Source organism: Hibiscus syriacus, unplaced genomic scaffold (assembly GCF_006381635.1).
Source record: "Hibiscus syriacus cultivar Baekdansim isolate YM2019G1 unplaced genomic scaffold, ASM638163v2 tig00111582_pilon, whole genome shotgun sequence".
Lineage (NCBI taxonomy): Eukaryota > Viridiplantae > Streptophyta > Magnoliopsida > Malvales > Malvaceae > Hibiscus > Hibiscus syriacus.
Genome location: NW_024063126.1, coordinates 11,289,637 through 11,305,209, shown reverse-complemented (window position 1 = coordinate 11,305,209; position 15,573 = coordinate 11,289,637). Strand labels below are relative to the sequence as shown.

The 15,573-nt window shown below is 31.3% G+C and overlaps 1 pseudogene; it reads left to right on the top strand.

The window, feature by feature from the left end:
* The first annotated feature begins 9,761 nt into the window (after positions 1 to 9,761).
* LOC120165170 lies at positions 9,762 to 15,186 on the top strand (annotated as a pseudogene).
* The last annotated feature ends 387 nt before the right edge of the window (positions 15,187 to 15,573 follow it).

Genomic DNA, 15,573 nt, shown 5'->3' with positions numbered 1-15,573 from the left:
TGTTATGTTAATTATACTTTTTTTGCTTTAATTAAATATGCTTTCTTTAATTTCTCAAGTTGCAATCATTTCTTACACTACATTCTTTACATTCTTTATTTTACTTTAGACATTCTTTATTCTTTCATTCATTCCATATAAATGTCTATTACTGTTCCAAATGTATACATTATTCCAAATTTTCTTTGTAGTGTCTTAAACATTAATAGAATGAATTTTTCTAAGTTTTAATCATGAGATAAATTTCAAGCAGCCTGTGCTTAGTAGAAATCTATGAGTGCAAAAATGAGGTAAATTATGATGTTTCTAGCAAATTATCGAGGATAGTGAAAAATGAAGACAAACAAATCTTATCTCACAATGAAGAAGCCAAGATTTTGAATTTTTGACAAATAAAGAAAGAAAAGAGATATGGATTGACACTACTTTATAGCATTAAGCAATACAAGAGCTGATAGAATTATTTCAAGATTTCAAAGGCATCTTTTCCTGATCTTATCTAAAATATTCCAGGATTGAATACAGATGTAATAGTGGCACAAGTTCCTAATAGTCCAAGCGTCTTTGAAAATTCATTGAGATATGTATTGAGGCTACATGATAAGGCTGAAAGAAATGAGAGATCCATCTATTATCTGGGCAAGAAGTTCATTGATGGCGAGATCCAATACTCGCCAATTCATAAATCATGATATAGTTCTTAATAGAGTCGCCAACATGGACTAGAAGAATGTCTCAATAGCAAGTGTTGACATTGTGTATATGAGCCAAAAATGATAAAAAGGAGTGCCATAGCAGGTTTTCTAGCAAGACGTGCATCAGATGATTACGAGTCCTGGAGCTTTATTTATTTTTAGATAATGATTTAATGTGTATCTCAAACGAAGATGATATTGCTCAAAAGATGAATTATGGAAGCTTTATCTCACTGGGGTATCTAATGTTTTAGGATGAGAACTTGGGGGCAATGGAGACTTCTTCAGAAAATATCTGTTACCTTTTCAACAACAAATCAGAGCTATTACACTAACAATATGGTAGAATTTGAGGCTCACAGTTTGGGGATAAGAGCAGTTGTGAAAAGGAAAGTTAAGTGCTTAAAATATGTAAAAGTTCCTCTGTAGTAGTCTTTCAATTATGAGGATAATGAATTGCCAAGAGAAATTGTCCTTCATCATGTATACATGTCAAACTTAAGTAATACTTTGATGAGGTGCAACAACATTTTCATTTGACTTTAGAATAAAAATATTCTTACTCATCGTAGTCGAGATATCATCACTTCAAGTTTCGTCGAAAGTAGAACTAAGACCAAGTTGAAGCTCGATGTGATCAGTTGAGTCTCATTGAAGAAAAGAGTTGAAAGCTAAGGAAAATGTGTCAGAAGAAAATAATGCGAGCTTATGATAAGAAAGTTCATCTAATAGAAGTATAAGAGGATGATCTAGTGATTGAAAAGATCTTGTCAATTCATAAAGATCTTCATGTGAAATGTATGTCTGATTAAGAAAGGACCAAACGTTGTCAATGAGGTTTTTTCTAGAAGAGCGTTAAGTGATTCAATAAATTCAAATTTAGGTTGAGAAGAATTACACCTAAAGAGGAAAAAATTAAGAAAAATGAAAAAATGAATAAAAGAAAAAATATATAAAAAAGAATAAGAAAAAAAAAAAGAAAAAAAAGAAAAAAAAGGAAAAAAGAGGAAGAAAATTGAAAGAAGGATTCAAGACGAGAATCCGCCAAGATCGTCTTGAAACCAAATGAATGATTTAAGTTGAAAACCTGAAAAGACGGCTCAAATGCATTTTGATATTAAGTATTGGACAAATAAAACTCTCTAAAGAGTTTGGTACTTTGGGATGAGCTTCACAGTTGCAACATTTTGACAACGTCTGTGGTATTTTAGACACAATCTCGCCTCTACACATCAAGGCAGTATCTAATTGAGTAATTTTGAGAGCATGATATTATGAGAGGAGCTTCACGTCTACAGACATTTTGGCAATATTTGAGATCTTCTAGACAGAGGCTTACCTCAGTGCTCCAAATTATATCAAGTTGATTAGTTCAGGAACATTCAAGCTAGTGATGTTTGAGGCATCTACCTTTATTTCTTGATTTTTATCCTTTCTATGACTGCCACGACTTTATAAAAATTCTAATTTTCTTATTTCAAGCCCCAATTTTGTTCATTTACAAGCATCTTATAAGTATATTAACATAGTTCAAAAGAAAGAAAAAAAGATTTCTTGGTATTACTTTGAACTAATCTTTAAATGCAGGGAATCTAAAGTGCCCCAAAACCTTGACACTCGGGTTATTTGTAAAAGAGTGTATGAGTTGAATTCATGTATGTAATTATGTGAGGATAGCTATTCAATCCCTATCAAAGAAATTTCTCCAAGATGTTTTGATTTGGGGAAAATAAACAAGATGATTTCTCAAGAATAAAAGAGATCCTTGAAGCTGGTGGGGTTATTCTGCCTCAAATAAAATGCAAGAGTAATGAGGACATTCCCCTTTTTGAAATAATAAAGTCTAAAAGGTCAATAGATTCTAGAATAGAATTTATCGTGCTTCTTCATGTCTTCATCAATGATTAATCAGAAGCAGACAATTGCCTTAATAAGAAGGGGCATGGCTATTTTGAGTTTTTTTTATATTTCAACTTATAAAAAAAGATTCTAGGCACTCTTGTATCAGGCATATTGATCAGCCTTTGAATGGCCTTGAAAATAATAAATATTTTTCATAATTGAAACTGATATTGAGGTTCAAAAGCTTCATAAAGAACAAAGGACAATGTTTGTCTAGCTGACAGGATGTAATTTTGAATGGATGATGCAAGAGTGAGACCATTCAAAATTGAACTTTTAGTACTCAAATAAAAATAAGACATGAAAGTATCCAGGTTAGAGCATGGAAAAAATGCAGATCATGTTTCAACCAAGAATGTGTTAAGAATGAACCTCGCTGCTTGGAACGTCGATGGTAGAATAACAAAAAAAAGCTTACTTAGAAAAGCAACCAATTCATGCTTCAGTTGGCAGAAGAGTTTGGAAGGTACAAATCTGATAGACAATTGGCCCAGAAACAAAAGGTGCCAAGATCATATATCTGACCGTAACAAGAATTAAAGAGAGAACATTTCTTCTGAGATTTTCATAAAGAAACAAAAAAACAAGAGGAGAGAGAAAACATGATGACATGAACTAATCAGATTGCTCTTCCCAAAAAAAGAGAATACTTGCTTGAATTGACAAGTTGTCATGCTAATATTGGAGTAGGCTCTTCCCAAGATTGATCAAGTTAAGGAAGACCGCGTTATCCACTTTAAAGTCAAAAATAAATTGAATTAACATTTATGTATCCATAAGAACATCATATGCATAAGGGAAGTGCATTACATTTAGACATATTTAATTGCATTCATATTTTCATAAATAAATGCATGATAGGTCTCCCAAGGAAAGAAAATGATTTGTTATCTCGAGAATAGAAAATCACAATTCAAACTTCAAATAGAGGAAATCACATTTGGAGTGGAAGAGTCTCTAGAGTAGATAAACATAATCCACAAAAAATCACCATTAGTTGGAAGTGGGGCATGTTACCCAACAACTGAGATGTTTACATATGATATGCGAAAAATGAGAAAACGATTTTCAAATTTTTTCATTTAATTTTCCCCCAAAAGTTACTTAGTAAATTATTTCCAAAAAATCATTAAGACCTTCAGGCATTCTATTTTAATTTGATATTTTTGAAAAAAAATGAGAAATCAATTTTCAGAGTGTCTCATATTGATACAATAAATTTTATCTCACTTTAGATTATTTTTCTTAGAAAAGAAATTTAGTCTCACTTGAGACAGTTCCCCTTGAAACACAAAATCTAGAATTGTTTCACTCGAAACAAAAAAAAATTATGTCACTTGAGATTCCTTCTCTTAAACAAATTTTTTTACCTATTCATTTTTCATCAAGTTTTAAATATCTAATAGGAATTCAAAGAGTCAACAAAGATTACATTTCACAACTTCATAAGGAAGAAGATGATCTCAACAAAGAATCAGTCCATATTTTTCACCATTGAAAAAATGGATCTCAACAAAAACTGAGGACCATCGAGTCATTACCTTTGGGTACTTTAAATAAAAATCACTGATATATGATAATCTTTTACAGGTTTAAAACTTTTCAAAGAGAGGATAAACCAGTCAACATTTCCATTGGAATGGTTCATAATGAGAAGAACTCATCCGATGAGGGAGAAAAAGTTCATAATGAGAAGAACTTGTTCAACCTTTGCTTGATTCCATCACAAAAGGAGGTGGGTCAATACTTACAAAGAAAGAGTTCATAATGAGAAGAACTCATCCAAGAAGGAAGAAGAAGTTCATAATGCGAAGACCGTGTTCGACCTTTTACTCAAATCCATCACAGAAGGAGGTGGATCGTCATTTCCAATGGAATGGCTCATAATGAGAAGAACTCGTCCGAGGAGGAAGAATAAGTTCATAATGAGAAGAAATTGTTCGACCTTTTTGTTTAAATTCATCACATAAGGAGTTGGATCACCATCATCACTTTGTTTGATTCCATCATAGAAGGAGGTGAATCAACATTTCTAATGGAAGAGTTCATAATGAGAAGAACTCATCCGATGAGGGAGAAAAAGTTCATAATGAGAATAACTTATTCAACCTTAGCCTGATTCCATCACAGAATGAGGTGGATCAACATTTCCAATGAGAGAGTTCATAATGAGAAGAAGTTCATAATGAGAAGAACTTGTTCAACCTTGGTTCGATTCTATCACAAAAGGAGGTGGATCAATATTTCCAATGGAAGAGTTCATAATGAGAAGAACTCACCCGATAAAGGAGAAAAAGTTCATAATGAGAAGAACTTATTCAACCTTAGCTCGATTCTATTACAAAAGGAGATGGATCAATATTTCTAATGGAGAGTTCATAATGAGAAGAACTCAACCGATAAGGGAGAAGAAGTTCATAATGAGAAGAACTTGTTCAACCTTAGCTTGATTCCATCACATAAGGAGTTGGATCAACATCAACACTACGATTGATTCCATTGCACAAGGAGTTGGATCAACGTTTCAGAGAGAAGTTTATAATGAGAAGAACTTTTTCAATCAGGTCTTATCCATCACAGAATAAGGTGGCTTGACATCCTCAGCGAAGAGCTTGCAGCTCGACAAGCAATGATCACGTTGAAAAAAGGTGCCTTGTGTCTTTGCTCTATTTTAGTTCCATTGCATTGAGCAAAGAGGGGCAACTGTAGTCACCATTTTTCATTCATTTTTTCATCCGAAACCTAAACCCGGTCCAAACCAAGACCAAAACCCTAGCTTAAACTAACCCTAACCCTAATATCTTCAGCCTCCATAGCCAAGATAAGCTCCACAGCCTCCGACAGAGTTCTTCCCATGTCTAACCGCGCCGATCAGTCACCACCGTCGAGCCTAGCCAAACAAATCCATCAGAAATTTCAACAAACCCCAAAAAAATCCAGGGTATTAAAAATATAAATCATCACAAACAATAAATGTCAGAAGGCAGATGGATTAGGTTTCATTTTTTATTGAAAAAAGCTCTGTAAAAGTTAGGTATAAAACTTAAAAAACTTAGTTGTAAAAGGGGATCCCTTATTTTTCAAAAAGCAATAGAAAAAAAAACTTTAAAGGTAATTTTTCTCTTCCAGATTCAAATATAAAATACATATATTTTTTATTTTTTAAAAAAAGGGTAAAAGAGGGGAGAAAAAAGTTACATGAGAAAGGGAAAGTTGAACTGAAGGGTCTGTTCGTCTTTGCGGTGGTTGGAGTGGGGGAAGCCGAAGCGTTAAGGAGTTTTTTGGGGTACTTAGGAGTGTTGTTTGGTGATTTTAACCTAGATTGGGGTTTAGGAGAATGAAATGAAGTAAATGGGGTATTTGGGGTTTGATTTAGGAAATCTGACCACCTTGTGTGGTGGCCGGAGCGGCAATTGGGATGGAGACGTGAAGGGTCGACCGAGAGAATTGGGAGAGTTTTTTTTTTTGGAAAATATGTTGAAAATGAAAAAAAAAAAAAGGAAATGGGCTTTATAAAGGTGTTCAAGGGTTATTCACGTTTAAGTCCCCCTAAGTTTCCCGTATTTTTGCGCTTTGGTCACCTGCGAGGACCAAAAATATTATTTTCCCTTTTAATTTGCACTCGTTTCGTTATTTTTCCTTTTTTTATGCTATGTATTGATTGGTATAATTGTGTTCACGTCCCTCTAGTTTTAGCGGGTTTTTGCATTCTGGTCACCTGTAGTAATTATTTAATTTTATTTTAATTTTGTTGGACTGATTTTTTAATTTTTATTTAATACTACATTTTAAGCTTGTAAAAAATGAATAACTATTTTTTAGTCCTACCAGTTTCAGCGCGTTTTTATATTTTGGTTACTAACCTATTTTTTCTTTTGTTTTGATTCGGTAACTAAATTTTAAGTTATTTTAATTTGGTCCTTTTATTACTGTTCAAAAAATTTTAATCCTCTTAATTTAATGCCAATTTGATTCAGTCCCTTTATATATAATTTATTAGATTTCAATTAAAATACATTTGTTTGTTTATTTCTTTCTTGTATTTAATTTATATAATTGTTTGTTTGATATTTAAAAGGTATGCCTCCTTTATATTTGTTTAGTTTAACTAGCTTTTTAGAATTTGTCCTTAGATTAGATCTGTAAACTTAAAATTTGATTTAGTAATTAAGATTTCACCTTAGTTTTAATTAAGGAGCAATTCAATTCGAATTTTCACATAAAACGCTCGATTACTCGAGTTGATTGTTCGAGGCCCCAAATTATTAATTATTTACTAATTTTAAAACTTATTTAGTCCAACATCTTAATTTTTAAATAGTTAATTAGGACAATTATTAGAGCCTTGATTTATTGGTTGGTCCTTAAAATTTGGGTGTTATAGACTCAGTTCTTTTACTTTAATTTATTTACATTTATGTATTTGGACTTTAGTTTCATTATATTTTAGTCCTTAAACTTTTAATTAGAATTTTAAGTTAACATAATTAAATAGGTTGTTAATATTAGAGCTCCACTTTAGGTTAGATTTCAATCTAGGCCCTTTAATTTAAGGAGTAATTTGAGTTGGCCCTCGCCTAAATGTTCAAGGGACCATATCAATTATTCGATTCAATAACACATGTTAAAATTAAGTATGATTAATATTAGAGCCTATATTTTTAGGTTTAGGCCTCTAGATTCTTTAATTTGCATAATTTGACACTTAAAGATAGAGAAAACTTTAATCAACCTTTCATTTAATTAGGATTAATGATAAATTATTTGATTGCCGAAATAGGTCGACATCCTTTTCAAAACTGCATCATGATTTCTAAAATATCAAGGAAATGCCCAGTTATTGGGCACAATAGCTTATCTCCCACATTCATGCTAGGGGCGAATGCTATTGGCTTTAGTAAACGAATATCCTTTTCAACTTTGCATTCATAATGATTTTTAAATTAGATAAAGTTCGAAATCAAAATTTTTGATTATAATATAGGGTAATCAACTAGGTACCAATTTTTGGGTGTTGTGGGGGTGCTAATCTTTCCCCAATGCGTAACTGACTCCCGAACCTATTTTATGGTTTTCATAGACCCTAAACTTGGTATTTTGATAAAAACAAAATGTTTTATTAAAATCATCCGATTTTTATGGTGTCCCGATCGCACCTTAAAATGATTGGTGACGACTCCTCGCATTTCAAAATCTTTTCAAAGAAAAACCCCTAAGTTGTATTAGTTTTTTCCCCACCCGGGCAAAAAACGGTGTCGACAATTGTGTAAGTGGATCCTAACTCATATAGATCCACTTACACTTAGTGTAAACTTTTAGTTTTACACCATTTTAGGATCGTTGGATGAAAGAAAATCAAAACCTGAGATTAACTCCTTATTCTTTTAGTGAATATCTTCACATTTCCTACTGTTAATCTCAGCATTTGATTTCCCCTCATCTAACGATCCTAAAAATGTGTAAAACTAAAAAGTTTTACACTATGTAATTGGATCATGCCACACACACACACACACATACACATATATATATATATATATATGAGTTGTTTGAGAGATGTTTCATGATTTGCAGATGTGTTGACGTGATGGAATCTCATTTGCCAAATTCGTGTAATACGTGCCACACAACCCACTATTTTTGGGGTTTTTTTCTCTATTTTTTTTTTGTTTCTCATCACCTGTCCCTAATTAAGCTGATATTGTTTAGTCACCACAACTTAATTATTTATGATCACGACAGTCTAACAACATTTGTTTTAAATCAAATTGTTTATGTATAAATGTTTTTAAGATTCAGGTTCGAGTTTGAGTTTTAATCAGGTTAGGTTTAAGATTTTTTTTTATTTCAAGCTTTTGAGTTTCAATACATGATTTTTAGCTCGAGTTAAGCTCAAAAATTTTAGGTTTGCAAGTTTTCGAACCGAGTCGAGCTCGGCTCGGCTCGTTTACATCCCTAACTAGGTAAATGAAGCTCAAACAAGATAACCTATATAAAAGCTTTTTTTCCTCGAAATTGTGAATACTTTTTTAAATTAATAGTTTGCTAGTAATATAAGACATTAAATTCTTTAAACAAAATCGAAATTTGAATCATAATATTGTGAATTAAATGAACTAAAATATAATGATTGTCACTGTAATAAAACTTTATAATATCTTATTTAAATTAATAAATCGATATATGAAATATTTACGATTATAAACACCAAACACCATGTTTAATTACATGAGATAACACACAGATTATATTCATTTATAAGTTGTTAACATAAAGTAAACCCACCCCAATTAAACAGTCCATCCTCAGCTACTTTGTGTGACATTTCTACCTGAATTATGAATGGTCAAATTATGATTTTGGTCGCCTTATTATACTCAAATTTGATACTCAATCTCTACATTTTAATTTAATTTAAATACCGATGTAGATTTTCTTAAAAAACTATTCATTCCAACTAAAAGAATTCATGCCCATGAGTTTGAAAGAGATGTTTTAAGGAAGAAAAAAATTCAATTATGACATTCTAACTTGGTTAATGGGCTAAACCTTAAATCTGAACATAGTAAAGGGACCAAAACCAAATTTGACCATTATGAATTTAACTCATTTCACCTTTACAATCGGGGTGACCATTCGATCGAGTTGAAAATTTTCGAGTTATTTGAGTTGATGAGTACTATTTTATAACTCAAACTTGACTTGAAAGTTTTTCAAGTCGAGTCAAGTTTATAAATTCGAGTCAAGTCATGTCGAGCTTTTGAGTTTATGTTTAAATTTAATTTTAAATATTTATAATATTATGATATTATTTTATTCCAATTTAAATAATCTTTTATAACCATATACAATACATATATTTTTCTTCATATTTGATATACATACATCATACGAAGTCGAGAGATTTAACTTAAACTTGAAAATCAATCCACTAATTACTAAATATTTCAAGTTATTCGAGTTGTATTTTATAACTATATTATAACTTAAAATATTTTCAAGTTAAGTTTATGAAATTACAACTCGAAGTCAATTCGAGTTGAGTCATATCGAAAAAATTTAATTTTTCGAGTCGAGTTTTGTTCACCCCTACTTTACACACCATCAAACAAAACAAAATTATATATATGTAAATATATAGCCCCGTTCTCCTCCCGTTAAGTGAATATCATTCAATGGAAAATCCAAAGAACTTATCTCCAGGAACTTCTGCCATAGTTTTTCTCCTTTTTGCTGGTTTTCTCTACATTTGTGTATGGTCTCCGTCAAGCCCTTTACTCCCCTACAATGAACTCATCGCTCCACCCAAAAATTTTGTAAGTATATATATATATATATATATATATTATCTTCTCATGTGTATATGTATAAATATATTTATTATCAATTCTTGTTGACACAAGCTCGTTTCTCTCATTTTCTCCTGTTGCAGACTACTGTTGAGTTCCCTGTAAAAGACGAGCTTGATTTTGCATTAGAGAGAGCTTCCATGCCGAACAAGACCGTGATCATTGCGGTCGTCAACCGAGCATATGTCGAGCAGACTGTCGATGCCGAGACGACAATGCTGGACCTATTCTTGGAGAGCTTTTGGGTGGGAGAAGATACAAGGCCGTTGCTGGACCACCTGCTCCTCGTGACCGTGGATCAGACGGCTCATGACCGGTGCGTGTTCAAGCGGCTGCATTGTTACCGGCTCGTGAAGGAGGGGGTCGATTTCGGGGAGGAGAAGGTGTACATGTCACCGGAATTCATCAAAGATGATGTGGAGAAGAACCCTTTTTCTTTTGGATGTGTTGAAGCGTGGATACAATTTCATTTTTACGGTATGCTTTCTTTGGCCTTCTTTAATGTTCATCAATTCTAATTAAGACTTGTTTTAGCCGACGCATTAAGTCATAAGACGGTGTCAAACCAGGAATTCTATGTTTTATATGAAATAAACCTGGTGGTGTTGGGGGCAGCCTACTTTCTTACCTCCCCTTACCTCATTATATATGGAAACAAGGGACAGTCAGTGAATTTGCCTAACTAGGATTTATTTGCACACTGAATAATCCGTTTTCAACGTGTATACATAATCTACAAACACAACTGTTAAAATTTAAAATTTACAATTTAATATAAATATGAATCATAAAATCAACATACAGTTATAAAAATACTTCCATTTCTAGAGAGGTTTCTACTATGGGTAGCCTTTTATTTTATTTGGCTTAGAATCAAATCGTTGAAATACATATCATTTTGGAACATTGAATATATATATATATATATATATATATATATATATATATATATATATATATAGGGTATACCTAAACTATTAGTTTTGATTTATTTTATTTCCTAAGCTTTTAATTTTTTCAAAACCATACTAAAAGTTTAGTTTTTGTTTCATTTTCCATTTAGTTTTGAAAAAAAAAATGAAAGTCCAGGTACCAAAACACATTTAGTACCTAAATCATACTTAAGTTTAGAAAAAAAATTAAAATATTTAGGTACTAAAATGGATCAAAATTGATAGTTTAGATACTAAATGTGTTATGTTTTTAAAGGCGGGGTATTAAAATGAAACAAAAAGTAAACTTTAGGTATAATTTTGAAAAATATTATTTGTTTAGGTATTAAAATGGACTAAAACTGATAGTTTAGGTACTAAATACAAATTTTACCCATATATATGGGTTGTGGTGGCCAATTTGGTTGGTCCAGCCGGGAGAGGGTTGCGTACCTTGATCGATCTATATAGTTTGATTAAGGTTAAATTCTGAATTTGGTCCCTTAACTATAACCAAATTTGAAATTCAGTACCTATACTTTACATCTCTTTATTTCTATAGTCTCATTATTATGTTCGATTAATTAACACCCTTAACTATTCTTGTTAAAGCATTGATGTTTATCTTTGTTCTCAAAAGCATATCTTCTAACCCTTCTTGCGGACTTAAATATATAGACTAAATCATAAGTTTGAGTATAATAGAGGACCTGCAAGCATATTTTGACCATTAAGGAAATATTAGAAATACTAGATGTTTGGTTTTTGACTTTAACAATGTGACAACTTATGAATGAAAGTCCAATATAACGTGAACGACAGCTACAAGGTAAAACGTGGCATTTTGGTATTGAATGACAGTTATGTTGGGCTACGTGGCAGAATTTGATCGGGTAATCAGTGAGTTCGCCCCAAAGTTTAGGGAAGGTCGGGGCTATTAACTGGGCCACCGTTAAACGTCGGTTCCTCGGATCACATGAAATGTGTATATTGTATTTATACACCGGTAGTGTTTACGAAATAGTATTTTGAAAATATTACACCAACTAACTGACTTCGGCGATAAATGAATTATTGTAATTATTTGATGTTTCGGGTTAAAGCATCATGAATATTAGGATGGGGATGGTCGAAATATATGAATCCGACGAGATCCCGACCCGACCCGATCACGTAGGGGTGCTTTAAAAAAAGAAATTAGGGTTCTAGATGAGGCGAGGCGAGGCAGGTTATATAAGATACAACTTCGGGGCGGGACGGAACTGTGTTTAATGTGAAAAAAAAATTAACCTGACCGGATATAAATTATTAATTTATCCTTTAATTATTAAAAACATAAAAATTCTTATAAAATTAATTTATTATTCTAATTGTTTAAAATATAATAAATAATTATGAATATATTGTTATAAAATATATTATTTTAATAATTTTAAAATCTTAATATATTTGGATCGGGTCGGACCGGGGTTGGAGTTGGAGTTTTAACCTAAAAATCGGGATCAGGTCAATTCGGGTTGGGACAACAAAAAAGGGGGACCTACCCCTGCCCAATGCAAGTGGTTGAGCATTAATGTCAATGGTTAGGAGTTATCTTTGAACAAATACTACCTTATACTTAATATTGATTAATAAAAAATAATTAAATATTAAATTGATAATAAAAATTCTTTAAAGTATTACACCATGACGTGAGGAAAAATTAACCGGATAAATTGTGTGTAGTTTTCTTAAACAATGTTCTATTATAAATTAGTAACAAATCTTTTTTTATTATTTCAATTGTTTTCATAACTTGATTGATGTTAGTTAATTAATAAAATCAGTTCCATCTGTCTTTATATATAAACAATAAATATAGATACTTCTTTTATGTCATCAATAACGATTCTATAGTTTAATATTTCAATTATACTTATTATTGTTTTGGTTGTTATTAATCAAGAACCTGTACCTCATACATTTTAAAATACAGTAGTTAATAGAGTTACTTACATTACATATCTTCAAATTATGATTTTTTTCTAAATTGATCCTTAAATTTTTAATTTTTAAATTTCATCCTTAAACTATGACTACTATTCTAAATTTGTCCTCAAACTTTTTAACATTTTAGTTTCATCTCCAAACTATATCCTTCATTCTAAATTGGTCCCCAAACTTTTTCAACATTTTAATTTCATCCCAAACTATATGTATATACTATTCACGTTCCATGTTAATAAAATCGTTAGGCTAAGCTATATTATTATATGTTTTAAAAAAATTTAGGCTAAACTATGGTTAAAACTAATTACATATTTGGATGAATTTGGGGATGAAATTGGAAGATTTAAAAGTTTGGGGACCAATTTAAAATAAGGGTCATAGTTTAAGGATAAAATTAGAATGTTCAAAAGTGTAAGGACTAATTTAAAATGAGTATCATAGTTTGAAGATTAAATTAGAATATTAAAAATATAAAGACTAATTTAGAATGAGTGTCATAGTTTGAGGACATATGATGCAATTAACTCTTGTTAATATAAGATTAAAAAACAACAAAAATCATTTACAATTGAAAATCTTATCAAGAGCGTAACTTTTTAGACTATAAAGAGTAACATTTTCGATTGCAATCGTAAATGTCATATTCTTCATAACATTTTTTTGTTGTAAACCCTAAACTCTATAAAATATAACTTTTCAGTTGTAACCGAAAATGTTATAAATTTATTTAACTTTTTGGGTTGAACATGATAGCAATTTAGGTAAAAACGTCTTAAAATAATTTTAATTTAAACTTTCGAATAACAAAATTACCCAGGTACCCTAGTGTTTAGTTAAGGTTGTTTCACGAGGACTTGACAATGTGGTTGTGTTTTGCTCACTAACCACGAAAACCCTAACCCTATAGTATCAAATCAACCAGTTAAACATGTAGTCGGATTAGCTTAACCTCCGGTATACTTTGAACTATACAAACTATATGAATTATTATTATATTCAATGTTCTAAATTTAGTTAAATGTAGTTTTATTTAGAGTTAATTGTATCATATATCCTTAAAGTATGACCCTTATTTTAAATTTGTTCCTAAAAATTTAAATATCCCAATTTCATCCCTAAACTATGACTATCATTCTAAATTAGTACTTAAACTTTTGGACATTTTAATTTCAACCCCAAACTATGACCTTCATTCTAAATTAGTCCACAAACTTTTTGAACATTCCAATTTCATCCCGAACTATAGTTATATACTAATCACATCTCTTGTTAATAAAACCGTTAGACCAAGTTATATTATTATATGCTTCAAAAAACAAAAATTTAGGTTACATTATGGTTGAAACTAATTACATATTTTGATTGATTTGGAGGATGAAATTGGAATATTCAGAAGCTTGGGGACTAATTTAGAAAGAGGGCCATAGTTTAGGTATGAAATTAGAATGTTCAAAAGTTTAAAGACTAATTTAGAAGGAGAGTAATAGTTTAGGGATAAAATTAAAATATTCAAAAGTTTAAAGACCAATTTAAAATTAAGGTTATAATATAGAAACATATGATACAATTAACTCTTTTATTTAAGTAGGTTAAATAATTAATTAATGAATTGATTTAGTTCTATTGATATTATCTTTTATTTTTATAAAACAGTATATTATTTTATGTAGGATTAACAGAGTTAACGGTTTGGAGCGTAAATAATACTCTTTCATGTTTCGTTTTCAACTTGTATGTGAAATGTTAATAAAGTTTGCTCACTCTATTAGGACACGGATGTAATGTGGCTACGAAATCCATTCGTAAAGCTAAGTCTAAACGGAACCTATGATCTCCATTTTAGCGTCGATATATATTTCGGCGATCCACGACCCGATCATAATTTCATCAACACAGGCTTCTATCATATCCGATCAAACAACAAGACGATCGCTCTCTTCGACAAATGGTATTCGCTCAAGGACAACTCCACGAGGCAAAAAGAGCAAGACGTGTTGTTAGACCTACTGCACCATGGCATCGTCACCAAGTTTGATCTCCGAATTAGGTTTTTGGAGACGAGGCATTTTAGCGGTTTCTGTGAAGACAGTCGAGACGTCGGCGCGGTGACAACGGTCCATGCAAATTGTTGCCGCCACATAAGTGCCAAGGTTAGGGATTTAACGGCTGTCCTCCGCGACTGGAAGCGGTTCAAGGCGTCTGTGACCAAATACCCCAAGGCTGCTGGTAATATAACTAGTAGTTTTAATTGGTCACCACACGATGGATGTTTGAACTCATGGAAACATCATCATTAGAATATATTGGTTTTGTTTCTTAATTTTTTAAAATAAAATATCAGTTTAAATTGTGATTCACTTGGAGTTAAACGAATTCTGATTTTGAATATCCAGTAGTTATATACTTTTATTTTTTTTATTTATAGTAGTTTGATTTGAGATTGTCAAATCGTGCCATCTTTATTGCTTTTCTTTTATATAAACATTTTTATTTTTATTTTCTATTAATAATAAAATTTAGGGTAAATAACACAAATGTTCTCCCAACTATAGGATACTATTTTGTTGAGTGCCCCGATTATTAAAAGTTATAAAATAGTCCCCTGACTATAAAGAGTTACTTTGTTGAGTCCCTTGACTATTAAAAGTTACAAAATGGTCACCTGACTATTTATTATATTCCAAACTAATCTTTTTCCGTTAAAAA